Below are 15,647 nucleotides of genomic sequence, written 5' to 3'. Positions count from 1 at the left end.
TCAAATCATAAACCCTTAAAACTCTAACCTGTAAACCCTAACACCCAAACCCCATGTAACACCCCCTAACCCTAAACCATCACCGGAAGAGAGTTATGGAGCATTATCGGAGTTTACAGAATAATTACACACAATTCCATTATTTTCTTATGTTCATGTCAAAGCTGTCTTCTTAAGCAATAGTCACTAAAATATTTATATCTAGAGCTACGAAGCTCCAAATTAAGTTCCGTTAATTTTCCTTGAAACTAGACTCATATACCTTTCTACCATAAAAATTTCAGAATTTTTAGCTTAGCCAATTAGTACAGTTTATTCCTCAAAGTTACCCCTGGTCTGCTATTTGACAGCTTCGACCTTTCTTTACTAAAATTTAATTATCTCATAGCACAGGACTCGGGTGATGTTCCCGTTTATTTATCTTGAAAATAGACTCATTAAGGATTCTAAGAATATAAATTATAGCCCATAATTATTTTTATACAATTTTTAATGATTTTCCCAATTTAGAATAGGGAATTTCAAAATTAATCTGACATTGTCTCATAAAAATTCAAATTCATACCAAATTATTCAAATCCTATTTTATACCATAACCAAACCTTAAATTTATTTATTTCATCCTTACATTTACAATTTCAAAATGACACACACATAAGGCATCCTAGGTACATGCCATTACCCATAATTAACACACTTTACCTCATTGAATTTGGGATCGGCCTGGGATGCTGATTCAACATTCTATCTTTACTTAACCTGCGCACGGAAACAAACCGTACGCTGAGTATGGTATACTCAGTAGTATTTCCATAATCCGAACACTTAATAACATAACAATTAAACTTAAAATCACAATAACAATTATAAGTATTCATTTATTTATTTTATAGATGAATTTCATTTACTTACCGTATAAATTCTATACAATATATTCACAATTCACTTGTATTCACACTTTACTTCTTAACAATATACCATTTTAATTCATTCTAACATTAATCATCATCCATTTGAACTTCACTCATTTCATGAACCTTTTGGTTCATATTTTCAATCTCATATCTCAATTTCAATTCTCAATTCAATTTCTCATTTTATTCTAATAGCTCAATCAATCAAATTCACTCGATTTATCTTTTCACTTATTTACCCCTATTAACAAGACTCGGACTCTGATAGATACGCGGATTCCTCCCAAACACACCAAAATATCCAACCCAAACACACCAGAATATCCAACCCAAACACACCCGGAATATTATAAATCCTCCATAACACACCAGTATATCATATCCTCCCAAACACACCAATAAGGCATTAAATGCCTCTTCGGATAAACCGAAGTATATAATAACAGAAACATCTTCTCGGCCGAACTACAAATCTCCCCATCACATCACAAATCCAATGGCATGCCATTTGTATCCAATCTGGTCCGATACTGTTAATAGGGTATTTGATTCACTTTCTCAATTTAATAAATCTTTCATCAATATACCATTCTAATAATCACATATATTCACACATTTTCATAATTTCATATATTTTCATTCAATTCAACAAATATATTTCAATTATTCACATTAATTCATAATTCAATACAACTCAATTCACTTTTCAATATCAAATATTCAATTATCACAAATCTCATATATTCATATCAATTCCATCATATTCCAATCAATATAATTTTTTTTTCAATATGACATTCATTCAATATTCAAATTTTTACATAAATCATATATATATTATATATTTCAATCAATATAAATTCAATCAAAATTATTTCAATCAATATAAATTTGATAAATTCATCACATACCAAAATCAATCCATTTCAATTGTAAAATATCATAATTCTAACACTAACAATTGTCATCTGTATATAAATATAACAAATAATGACTGAGTTCAGATTATAGAAATACAAACCGTATTTTTCGAGCTTTTTCAAGCTTTTCCTCGTCGACTTTGCTATTTCCTTACTTAGCCGAAACTTCTCGAGACAACGTTAGCAAATTAAACTTCAAGCTTCAAACCTTATATTTTCGCTTTTTTTCTTTCTTTTCTTTCTTTCCTTCCTTCCCTCTCTGTTTCGTTTCTACTATTCTGTTTCTTCCCTTCTTCTCTTTTTTTTTTCTTTTGTTTTATATACATATGTATAATATTATTTACACTTAAATAATAAGTAATACTTATTTATTATTTATACATGTGTATATTATTAATACATGTGTATCTATTTAAAATCATACATTTGTCACTTTTCTTTTCTTTTTTAATTTATTTAATAATAATAGTTAATAATAATTTATAATTTATAATTCAACAATAATCTAGAAAAATCTTTAGATTTTTCATTGTTTGCCGCTCAACTATACTAAATGGTCTATTTTCCATTTTGGTCCTTTTTATTTTCTTTTAATCTACAATTCAACTTTTATCCTTTATTCAATTTAGTCATTTTCCTAATTACTCTTAATTAAGCTAAATTCACTTAATTAAACTCTAATTAACCACTCTACTAACTTTATAAATATATATATATTTTTAAAATATTTACTAATCAATTTTTCAAAAACGGAGACCCGAAAATACATTTTTCGATAACCTTAAAGTTCGGGTCGTTACACCCCAATCCTTAAACCCCAAGCCCTAAAACTAACTTTTAAACCCATAAAATGTAGATCATAAATCCCAAACCCTAAACTATAACCCATAAATCATAAACCCTAAAATCTAAAAATAAATTTCATATGGATATTAAGTATATATATAATGATTTAATGTAAGAACAAAAAACAAAACACAAAAAAAAAATCTTTAAGTGAAATGGAAAAATTATTGCAAAATGTTGCCGTTTTCAAGCATTCTTTTATATGTTAATTTAAAAATTATAAAAATCTTTAAAAAAATTAAAAAATTAAAAAATTAAATATTTAATATTTAATATTTTAGTTCATATTTCAGTTAAAAAATTTAATATTTAAAATTTAAAAAAAATTCTAAAAAATAATAAACTCAGCACAAAAATTTTAAAAGAAAAAATAAAAAAAGTTAAAAATGAAAAAACAATCAAAATTAAACAATAGTGGAAAAAATTTAGATATAGTGGCGTTTTTGATGAAAACGTCGCAAAAAGAACAATAATTTTTGGTCACCCGCTCATTACTCCATTTTCTTCTCATCTCTGTCGCGCCCTAAATCCCCAAATAAAAGTTTATACTTATTCTTTTTTCCCTTTTACTCTGAAAATTTGCCCCCAAATTCGCCCATCTTCTCTCCCTCGTCTTTGCAAATCAGTTTTTTTCTTCTCATCTCAGTTCTCGCCCACCGCCGTCTCCACTGATTTTTTTCGGATCTGACCTGTATTCCGTGTCAGATCGTGTTGACACAGGTACTGCACCTCAATTGCCGAGTCAAGGCAACGAAGCTTACCATCCCCTCTTCTCTCTCTCGTATTTACAAATCAGGTTTCTTCATTCTCTTCTTATCTCAGTTCTCGCCCACCGCCTCCGCTGGTTTTTGCTTAATCTGACCCGTATACCGTGTCGGATCGTGTCGACACGAGTACTGCATCCCAAATTGCTCTGAGCCCGGGTAACGAAGCCTATACTTAGGCCTATAATTATGTTTCTCATAGTGTTGTCTTGATTCATTGGCTTTCGTACTTTGTTTGCTTTTTGATATTGGGGATGGTTTCTTCATTCCAATGCATGTCAGAGATCTAGAATTTTGGATTTTGAAAGAGAAGTTTGTTTATAGTAATAATATTATACGTTTGTTGAATTAAGTGTTACGGTATTTCTCAGTGTGCTTTGTTGGTAAGCACACCACAGTCAAGTATTTACTGTCACCAGCTTTATACTCCGTTTCTGTCTATTATTCCTGGATATCCTGCTGAGGAGTTAAGATTTATTGCCAAAAATTAGTTCATTCATGACATTTCAAATAAGATTCTAAAATGATGCTTGCTACCTGCTAATGTAATATGGATGAATGTCAAAGATCAGCTTGATCCATAAGCTTGATTTTGTTCCAGTGGTTTAGTGGAGCGAATTTGCAAATCTTGGACATAAGCACTGAAACGTGTAGTTGATTTAAGGAAAGGTTCTCTTGGGTGAAGACTAGTGATTGAAACAAAGATTTATGTCAATAATGGATGGTTAAACCAATGTTTTTTTCTTGTCTTTGTCATGAAGGCTTTTGGTTAAGTCTTTTTCTAGTTATCTTGTTTTCAAGTGAGTTAGACGTGTTACTTCAGTTTTCTAATATTCTTAACACTGTACGATTGCTTTTCTGGTTCCCTTTAGGCTTGTGTATATCTTAATTTGCTTTTCAAGCGACACATGTTGCAATATTTCTTCCTTGATTTTATTGCTGTGCTTCCATTACCACAGGTCTTAACAGTTGTTTCCTTCAGTATTCAATAGCAGAATGCTGCATATTATCATTTGTTCTAATGCATCTAGCTCTCTGTTTCTTGCATTATATCTTTCTTTATTGATTTTTTTTCCTTCTCATGTATCCATGTTTGGTGAGCCACAATTTTATTTGTATTCCATCTGATGTTGTAGTATTGTTCATTCTTACTTCTTGTTTTGCTTCATTATTGTCTGCTTTATGTGTATTAACTTTCTTTGTATACATGCTTCTTTTTTCTTTCACATTGACACACTCTTTACTGCATGTATTCTGTTATTTAAAGTGTGAAACACGGGAGCAACTGATGGTTTGTGTTGCATATATGGACTATGTTAAAGTAATTTTTTCATTGCATTTTTGTCTATCATCCTTGGCTACTGTTAATTCATATAGGTAATGCTTTGAACGCATGTAGGGCAAGGCCAATATAAATATTCTCAATTCCTAATACAGAATGAATATAACATCCATAGGATTTTTTAAGTGAAAATCTAGTTGAATATTGTTTTCCTTCAAGTGCTTACTATGCTGATTATGGATGTCCAAGTTAAGATTATATTGCATTGTCATATTAGGGAGTAGTAGTTAACTCTACCTGGGAATAATGTTGATGAGCTATCATTGCTGCATGACATCCTAGTTGCAACGTGGCTGATCAAAAGCACCTGCCGTTTTCTCATTATTTTGTTCATAAATGCATATTGTTGTTTGGCGATTTCTTCATGGTTCAAATGGTTCAGATGTGCTAGCAACAAAATAGGCCTTGTTTTTCATCGTCTGGTTTCAGTATATCCCTCGATTTCTTAGAGTTATACACTTAACATCAGAAATGAAAAGGACAACAGGTGTCTTTGCTGAAACTGCTTGGGCTGGAGCTGCATATTATTTGGTATTATATATGCTTTGTAGTCATGTAAGTCCCTATCAATATGCATCTTTATTGCACTAATAAAACCTGTTGTTATTTGTTCTCCACTTCTTTGATTTAGGCCATCTTTTGATCTCTAGGACACAATTTTCACTCTAATCTGTTCTTTATCAAATATGATTACTTGTGTAATTATATTTTGATCTGTGTTTTTTTTTGGATGAATGATTCAAATAGGTACCTTTTTGTTGCTATTGTAGGCTTACTGAGTTCACACCAGGCTGAAGAGATTTCATTGATTATAGTGGAAAAGTACTTCAGCTCACTTCCCGGGCTCATAATTAAACCTGAATCTTTTGTTATTACTTGAATAACATACTTGAGTTTAACTACTACATTTTTTAATTGCCTTGTTTTTTTATTTGTTATTACTTGAATAACATGCTTGAGTTTAACTAATACAATGTTTATGTTAAGATTAAGTTGGTAAAAGACCTATTAAACTTGTGGTTGGGATGATAAGAGAAGAGTAGATATGATGCACCTAAGCCATAAACCCTATACCTTGTATAATCTCAAACAGAATTTGAAAAAGAAATAGGAAACATTGCTTTTGCCCTGTCATCGTTCACTTGCCAAGTGTGATATTTAACAGTACTGCTTATTATAATCTCAAACATGCATGTTTGAGCAACATTGCAATATTGATGACCTTGAATACCAAATACTACTTTTGATGATTAACCAGCTCTACAACTTACCTAAATAAATTCATCTATGGTCCATCAATTCACTATTAAAATATTTGGGACCTAATACCATTAGCACATTCATGCAACTTTGTTGAGATAAGAAAACTTGTCTTCTATGATGATTGCCAAGAGTGCTTTTTCCATAATCTATAGCATGAAACTGTTTTGATGATGCACTTAATGCAAAAATTGAAGTTTTGGGCATGATTGGAGTTATTAGATGATTACTTTAAGAGAGCTTTCCCATTTTACTAGCATTACTTAATTAGAATCTATTTCGACTTCATAGTTTATGGAGTCTTTAGCCATAGCAAACTTAGATTAGAGAATTAAATCTTAGCTGCTTTTAAGGTTCTAAGACAAATGTTTCACTAAAAATTGAAGACATCCTGCTAACTGCACTTGCTACATATATGAACTAGTATAGTAAAAAGCTGCAGTGATAGTGTGGGAATATTTGCAGGTGAGAAGCTGCCCATTGTGATATTGAGAGCTGAGCTTGACCATTTGGCTTCCCCAGCAGTTTTAAAACAGTTAAATGACATCTTAAGTGCAAGGTAAGAAGCCCCTATGCCTTGTATCATACTGTCTGCTTGTTATCTAGAATAAATTAGATTTATTTGATTTGTATTGTTAATATAGATATTACCTCATTGTTATTTTTTGGTCCAGTCATGTGGAAGTTTTTTAATGTTATTTGTTCATTCAAGTTTCTCAAAATATTTGGTGTGGTTTTTCTCATTCTGTATTGGTCATTCTATAGTCCTTTTTAGTTGGTTTAGAAATATATTTGGTTTGATTACAGATTTAAAGCTTTATCACTCTTATCAATCACTTTCCAACTCCTTGATCACCATGTTTGCCAAAGGTAAAGTCATTGATTATATACATAAATTCTGATTACATGATTAATTACATGATCAATGACTTTTGTCGAAACAAATTCTGATTCTTGCTTTATGGTGGCATTATTAAAAATTTATCTTTCCATATCATAATTCAAAGAGATCGGATAATGTGCTTTGACATATGTGGCTTTGAGGGTCGTATAAGTGATTTCCTTACTGGCCTAACTTTGGCTTACAGGTGCATATTTGGCTTTCTATTCTAGTGTTTTAGATTCTCTGGCGGTTGAATTGAAAGCATCAAAGGACTTCTCTAAGTTATATGCAGGCATTGCAATACTTTGGCTTCATCAATGAATATTGTTTTAGAAATAGTAATACTTTGTGAGTGTGTCTGTGTGTGTTTTTTTTATGTATTAAATTACATATTGAATCAATGTTTATGTATTAAATTTAAATTCATTAATTTTTATATTTAGTTTTAAAGTTAAGAATTTTAATAGAAAATTTTTATATTTTGATAATGAATTTTAATTTTTTTATATTTTTCATGACCTTTATAATATATTTTTTTTAAATTTTATAACCTTTAGCGGCGTTTTTGGGAAAAGCGCCGCTAAAGGCCATGACCTTTAGCGGCGTTTTTTAAAATAAACGCCGCAAACTTTTGTGGCGCCGTCTATAGAGGCGTTACAAGTGCCGCTAAAGGCCTAAAAAACGCCGCTAAAAGTCAGTTTTGCTGTAGTGAAAATGACATTATAGTTGGAATTGTTGAGGTCATGCACTATGGTTGTTTCATTGATGCTTGATGAATAGTTTGTATGGTAGTTGTTCTAGGCATTCAAGCTCACCCACTCTTTTCTTAAAACCCTTGTAGTGTAGTGAAGTGCCAATGTGAGCCGTGTGGTTTCAAAGAGTGATCTAAGCAAGTCCTTTTCTGTTATTTCATAGGTGTTATTGTTATTTATTTTTGTTTTAGGTATAGGGCAATGCGGTAGACTTTTACTGATATTTGCCATAACAATTTGGATGCTCCATAGACTATCTATTCCTAAGTTTATGAGATCCATTTTGTATTAAGTTGATTATAGCTCGAATTATCTTTTCAATGTTTAAGACTAGTATTATGGTCGTTTTGATGTTTATTTGATGACGGTATGATAGCATGATGAATTGGTAAAAGTTAGAATGATTTTTATGCTCAAGTATGTTGTATTTTTCTAGTCTGGAGTAGAGGTATTGATATTTGTGTTTTTAAAAAGATACATCTATGATTTTTAAATGTGCAGGAAGTCAGAATCGTAGATTGGTATCGATATCATATCACGAGTATTGATACTCAGGGTAATTTTATCAATACTTTTGCAAAGGAACCGATATTTTTTTGAGGCTTTGATTTTAGACGAGAAACATAATACTAATTCGGCATTGATTTTACAAGCAGTATCAATACCGTACTGGGAAAATATTGATACCCTTGTCCTAGTGTCGATACTTTCGTGATTGTCTTGGTAATTTTACTAAGTGGTCCTAATGCATGTTTAATTACTATTATAAGTTTATTTAAAGTATGTTTGGCATGTTTTAATGATGGTTGATATATGTTTGACTCCAAATTTATAAGATTGTTGATAAAAAAGACAATTTCTTAATAATGTGACAATTTATTATGAGTATGACATGAGACGGTGGTGTGACATCCTGATATTCGGGCTTGGTGATCAGGCTGGGTATATGGTATTACATCCCTCCTACATAATGGGAGCAATATCTTAGGCCTCTTGTTAGAGTGAGACTAGAAATGCATGGCCATGCTTGAATAAGTTGATATGAGATATCACACTTATTTGTTTATTGAAGTCTACTCAAAATATCAAGAAATATGATATTGGACTATACAAGTGTGAATATTCCTTGACTTATGTTCAATTTAGATATTAAGAATAAAATGATATAATATATGAAAAGATTATCATAAAAATGTTATGTCGAATCATTACTTCTTGTAACTTGGGTAGCAATGATGCATTGCTAGATGTCATTCATTGTTTGTAATATTAGAAATGTTCTAATATGCTACTAATGTTACAAGAGCCTACAGGGTCGTATCTTACAGTTGAAGTCAACAAAATCCTAATACATTTGGTATTGTATTTAGCTGTCACATAGGTGAAAATCAATTATTGAATTGATTTAATTTGATAGTTAAATATTGAGCACGTTATATGTATAAACTTATTGTACACAAATAGAGAACATAGATAAAATTAATATATGAATTTGATTCATACAAAATATTAATTGAATATAGTTTACTGAAATTATAAATATAAGCAGTTATAATAATTTCGGTCAAAATATAAAAGGACATGAAAATTGTTATTCTTTTGGAAAGAAAATAATTTTTATTTCAACTTTCTATTTGTTTCATTCAAAAATAAGGAAATAATCCTGTTTTTTCCTATTATGTGATATCAAAGAAAAATAAAAGGAATATGAATCCCTTAGTGTGTGAGGGTTACAAGTTAACACACACACATACAAAAAAAAGGTCTAGTAGTCGTTCTTAAAATTTTTTTTTGAAAAGTTCAAGAGAATTTTGTTGTTCGTTCTTTGACTAGGTGGATTACATAGAGGCCAAGACATTATTGTTGCGGCTTGGAACTGACGTCTTCGAATGGAATCCTATCAACAACCTTACACATCATTTTTCAGTTTTGAAATGTATATTTTCGAGCCTCTTTTCAACCCAATCCGTTCCTCGTACATGGATTATTGGTTGACAACCACCAGAATAATTTTTCCACTACGCCACGAGGCATACTGGTGATCCAACTTAGAATTGGTTTGACTTTTTAAAAATTCGTTCACCAACATTTGCTAATCTTGTTCGAGCATTCTATTCAAATGCTAGACTCGAACATGACAAAATGAGTGAGACTGTCGTTGCTATTAACTCTTTTCTTATGAACGCTCCTATTCGTCTCACTATGGAAAACTTTAGTGAACTTTTAAAACTCCCTCTCAGTGGTGAATCGAATGAGAAAGGCCTTTACAATCCATCCTTGAACGTTCAACGCACGTATGCATTTGAGCTCAATGTCCATGATCGTATTGTGCATCTTATTATCACATGGATATTGTGTCATATTTCAAAACATGTCGTTCTTTGATATATTGTCTATTATTTAATGACATTACCAAGCGAATTGGCAACTAGATAACACTCTCACCTCGCTTTTTGGCACGTACTTGTCATATATTTTTACTCGCCCAAACATCCTAACCAATGTCGATCCTCCTTTGTCCGTTAAACTTCAACTTATTAGCTTTGCTGCATTTCATCGAGCTAATTGTAAAATGGATACTCTTACCGGAAATTGGGTTAAGGTTGACCATCTTAATCCTCAAAAGGTTGATAATGAAGGCCTTGAAGAAAAGCATAACGATATTCCTCTTGCCGAGCAGGCCCCACCACCGACTTCTTTATCTGCTCAACCATCTGCTCCGTTTTACTCTGACGACTTAGCTGCTACCATTTTTAGCATTGTCCTTCTTTGATTGAGGGGTTTAGAGGTTTCCATACTCGAATAGATGATGTGTTTTATCAAGTTAATAATAATGTTAGTGGTCTAGACTCTAGGAGGATGGAGGAAAACACTGCATATCTTATGTCTCAATTCCCTCCTCCTCCTCCTGAAGAAAACTAGGGTGCATATATTTTTTTTCACGCATTTTCATCATTTCGTTGTATATTTACCTATCATTATGTTAGAACGTTAATGCTTATCTTGGTATTGTGTTTGCAGATACTTGATGGTTTCTTTTGGTTTATTAATGTTAGTTTTTTGTTTTCATATCTTTCAATTTTTATTTTTGGACTAACAACATTTCTCTCTTAAAGCTTCCTTAGTGATTTTTTTTATATAACAAAAAGGGGAGAAGAGAAGAGTAAGGTAAATTCAATTGGTATTTGGTTGATTATTTTTATGACTAATCTTTTAATGCCAACATTAAAGTGACCAATTCTCAAGTCATTGCTTTTAAATTCATAAAATTAAACCATTGATTCAAATTGAACTCTAATAAGAAAAAGTAACACATTCAAAAACAAATTTACCGAAATGTTTTGTTATATCAAAAAAGGGGAGATTGTTAAACTAGATTTATTTGATATTTTTTTGATATAACAAACAAAATGTTTTTGAATAAAATTTATTTTTAAACAAATAAATTATTAAGTTCAAAGAATAAAAATTATTTCAAGACTTTCAAATATCTTAGAAAATATTTTGAATACTTAGAAAATTTTGGACAAAGTCCAAAAACTGTTTTAAACTCTTGAACTCGATAGAAACAATTTTAAATCACTTGAAAAATTGCTCTCCAAGAAAGTATTGATGTTTTTCAAAAATTATTGATACCTGTATGATTTTTATCGATACCAAAGTTGCTTAGTCTCTTGAATAAACAAAAGTAATAAGTATCAAAACTTTTCAAATGATATCGATACCTATTAAATTTTTACCAATACCATCTTTTTATATCGATACCACTTTTGCATTCTATTTTTATGAATTTTCAAACAATGACAAAAAGTATTGATACTCATTAAAATTATATCCAGGGGCGAAGCCAAGGGGGCTGGCATGGGCCCCGGCCCCCCTTAAAATGTAAATTTGCTCTTTTGGCCCTTAATTTTTTAAAAAAAAATTTAAATTAGTAAAGGTGAAATTGCACTTTGGCCCCCTAAAAGTTATAAAAATTTGATTTAATCATTTACAAATTATAAAGATATAAATTATAAAAAATTAAAATTTTATCCGGCCCCCCTAAATATTTATTCTGGCTTCGCCCTTGATTATATCGATACATTTTACCAAGTATCGATAAATCATCTTTTGTATAGTTGAAAACTAACATTAAATGCTACTAGAACCAATACTCGTAAAAAATGTATTGATACTTTTTGTTACGGATGAATTTAATGATCTACTATTTTTTATCTCCAACGACTCTATTTATTTCCTCAACAACTACAATGGTTAAAAATGAAATAGAGGATATAAATATAAGCTTCTAAATGGCATACAACAAGAAGAAAGAATATTCAAGCAAAAAGATCAATCAAACAACCTATGTGTCAAATATTTCATACTTTTCTTTTATACACTTGTGAGCTTCATTGTTGTTCTATTAGCTCAAGTGTTTTTTTTTGTACTTAATTTACAAACACTTTGATATTGTAAAGATTGCTTATTTGTTTTCTTCTTTGTATCTCTTTGAGAAGGTTTGCGTCTTAAGGTTTGGGTAAAAATCGTAGGATAGTTTGTAAAGTTAAATATAGTCTTTAAAATTTATGAAATTAGTGAATTTGAGAAAATTCTTAGTTATGAAAAGCTAAAGTAGTAGAATAAGTAATTTGGGTCGAACTACTCTAAATTTTTGTGTTAATTTTTCTATCTTTTCTCTCTAACTTTAATAAAATTTTTAAAAGTCAATCCACCCCTCTCTTGACAATTTCGATTTAATTATTTAAACTAACAATTAGACTTATTCTATACTTCAATTTATAATATACTATATTGCTCATAATTGCTATTAGTAATACCATTTTCTTAAAGAATTATTGAAATTAGATATGAAGTAAGGTAATCTTTGGTGTCGAAGTCTTTTTAAAATTTTAAATTTAACGAAAAAAACGGGGAATCGACTTTTTGAAAAACGGAAATGGAGTCGCCACCAATCTTTTGTTCAGGTGTGATTGGATCACCTAATAAGTTTTGGTCGTTTTAATAAAACATTTTGGCTCACTAAAACAACGATTTTGGTCTACGAAATTTGAGAAAGCGGGTTCGGGAGTTGGTTACATATGAGGAAGGATTAGCACCCTCATTACGCCCAAGATTGGTACCAAATCGATTAGATACTGTCCTTATGTCTGAGATTTAAAAATATTTTTGAAGTGCGGTCCCTTTTAATAACATTTGAACAACTCGAGTTGGTCATCAAAATCCTCTTGCTTAAGAGGAATATGGCATCACATCCAGCACGACAGGACATGATCCTTTATACCCTCGAAAACGTGATAAATTTTGACTTCCAAAAATTTATATGTTGAAAACCTCAAAAGGATGCCCGATTATTTAGTCTAACGAGAAAATCGAAACCCAGCACAATAGGGCACGACTCATCGAATTTCTAGATATCAGACATTGCCTTATTTTAGAATTTAGAGAGCATGAGTAAAATTCTAAAGGAATATTCGATTATTTTGGACAAACAAGAAATCGCAACCCAGCACGATAGGGCACGATTCCCCGAATTACCAAACATTGAATATTACCTTCGTTTTGAAGGGTTTTTAGGAAACATGAATGAAATTCTAAAGGGACATTCGATTACTTTGAGCAAACGAGAAATTGTAACCCAACACGTTAGGGCACGATTCCACAAATTGCCAAATATCGAACATCGCCTTCGTTTTAAAGGATTTTTAAAAGAATGATTATAAAAATAGCTTAAACAGCGTTAATGCGACTTAAAATAAAACGAAATTAATCTTAAGGATTTGGACCTTATAAATTCATATTTCATAAATCAAGTGGAAAACGATGATATGGGATAATACGCACATGAGATACAATCAATTAACAAACTAAAAATTAAGTATAGCTAACTTAAAAAATGTAACCCGATTGCAATCATCACGAACGATGGAGAAGGGGAAACCCTAATGCTGTGCGCCACTTCAAAGAGGTATGGTTCGTGTATTTTCATCCTGTTCTATTGCAACTTCAGATAGGTAAGGATTGTGACTTTGATCTGTTCCACTGCAACTTCAAGGGGATAAGATAGTGGCTTAAATCTGCTTCACTGTAACTTTAGGAAGACAAGATTCACCGTCTTCGATCTGCTCCACTACAACTTCAGGGAAACAAGATTTACAATCTTCAGCCTACTCCACTACAACTTTAGGGAGCTAGGATGGTAGCTTAAATCTACTCCACTGCAACTTCAGAGAGACAAGATTCGCCATCTTCGATCTGCTCCACTGGAACTTCAGGGAAACAAGATCTACAATCTTCAGCCTACTCCACTACAACTTTAGGAAGCTAGGATGGTGGCTTAAATCGGCTCCACTGCAACTTCAGAGAGAAAAGATTCGCCGTCTTCGATCTACTCCACTGTAACTTTAGGGAAACAAGATCTACAATCTTCAGCCCACTCCACTACAACTTTAGGGAGTAGGATGATGGCTTAAATATACTTCACTGCAACTTTAGGAAGACAAGATTTGCCATCTTCGATCTGCTCCACTGTAACTTTAGGGAGACAAGATCTGTAATCTTCAGCCTACTCCACTACAACTTTAGGGAGCTAGGATGGTGGCTTAAATCTGCTTCACTGTAACTTCAGAAAGACAAGATTTACCGTCTTCAATCTGCTCTACTGTAACTTCAGGGAGACAATATCTGTAGAACCAGTTTCATAGGCTTATGCGTATGTCAAATAATTAGGATGCTATGATCGAAATGAATCAAATGTTCCTAACTAGATATGGTGCTTCTGTCAGATAATTAGAATGCTATGATCGAAATGAATCAAGTGCTCCTAACTAAATGAATGATTATGAATGTAGAAATGTCATGAGAGTAATTCCTTTTTAAATGCTTGAGGTATCAATGCTCATATTACATCTGGGTTCTATCATTGATGCGCTATAGCGTCTTCTTGCTTAGCCGTTATCTTTGAAAGAGAATTTGAAGAAATAGTCACAATTTGGACTATTCTTTTTCCAATGTTTCCCATTTTTTAGTCTGGTTAGTTCTGACTAGTGGCCCTGTTTCAGGTCCTTGTACTATTTAGAAACCTTTCAGGGTAATATGCATAACTTCTTTTGTGTGAATATTAAAAGTTCAAAAATCGTGATTTCAACAAAATGCTTGAAAGAGACTATCATAATGGACAAGATGGAATTTTATTGAGCAAAACTCGAAGTGAATACATTAAACAGGATAGCAAGTCTGCTAAGGCACAAAATAAAATGAGGAAAAAAGGTACTCCAGATATCGCAGCACGAGCTTCACTATTCTAATTTCTCAAATGCTCCTTCGAACTAAATGTGTGTTCAGGAGATCCCACGTATTTTGTTGATGCTTCAAGGTGTACTGTTCTTCCCTCTTGTTAATTTTGAGAGTACAAGACTACCACATGCCCCATGTTCAAAATTTGAGCTGCCCGTTTTCGAGTTTTCATCTCCAAAACCCCTTTGGTCTCAAAACGTCCTTTGCGGGTTTTTGCCTTATCCTCTCTCTTTTTATTTTTAGGGTTTCAGGGTGCCCTTTGCGGGTTTTCACCTTAGCCTCTCCCTCTTTAGGTAAAATACTTCTTGACGGAATCTAAATTTACAGGATTGGACAAGTTTTTACCATCCATCTCGACTAGAATCAATGCTCCTCCGGAGAAAGCTTTCTTCACCACGTAGGGTCCCTCCCAATTAGGCATCCATTTTCCTCTAAAATCCTTCTGTATGGGGAGGATCTTTTTCAAAACCAGGTCTCCCTCATGGAATTCCCTCTGGTGGACCTTTTTTTCATAAGCCCGCATCATTCGTTGTTGGTACATCTGGCAATGACAGATAACTATTGGCCTCTTTTCCTCAATCAAGTTCAATTGATCATATCAAGACTGAATCCACTCTGCTTCATCCAACTTTAGTTCTAACAACACTCGAAGGGACGGGATCTCGAC

The 15,647-nt window shown here is 32.1% G+C and overlaps 2 long non-coding RNA genes across 6 annotated transcripts; one reads left to right on the top strand and one right to left on the bottom strand.

The window, feature by feature from the left end:
- Nucleotides 1–558: 558 nt before the first annotated feature.
- Nucleotides 559–2,130, bottom strand: LOC121230375 (uncharacterized). Its single transcript, XR_005928333.1, has 2 exons — nucleotides 1,936–2,130; nucleotides 559–759 (listed from the first exon to the last, which is right to left on the bottom strand). It is a non-coding gene; the product is annotated as an uncharacterized lncRNA (long non-coding RNA).
- Nucleotides 2,131–3,137: 1,007 nt separating this feature from the next.
- Nucleotides 3,138–7,355, top strand: LOC107962497 (uncharacterized). 5 transcript variants are annotated; one of them, XR_005928331.1, is made up of 3 exons: nucleotides 3,138–5,608; nucleotides 6,512–6,605; nucleotides 7,135–7,355. It is a non-coding gene; the product is annotated as an uncharacterized lncRNA (long non-coding RNA). The 5 variants fall into 5 exon arrangements; XR_005928332.1 differs by having other exon boundaries at nucleotides 3,161–5,341; nucleotides 5,557–6,605; XR_005928329.1 differs by having other exon boundaries at nucleotides 3,161–5,341; nucleotides 5,534–6,605.
- The last annotated feature ends 8,292 nt before the right edge of the window (nucleotides 7,356–15,647 follow it).

The sequence above is a fragment of the Gossypium hirsutum genome, chromosome A06, assembly GCF_007990345.1.
Source record: "Gossypium hirsutum isolate 1008001.06 chromosome A06, Gossypium_hirsutum_v2.1, whole genome shotgun sequence".
NCBI classification, from domain to species: domain Eukaryota; kingdom Viridiplantae; phylum Streptophyta; class Magnoliopsida; order Malvales; family Malvaceae; genus Gossypium; species Gossypium hirsutum.
Note: the sequence above shows the minus strand (reverse complement) of the source record. Positions and strands in the feature narration are given on the sequence as shown.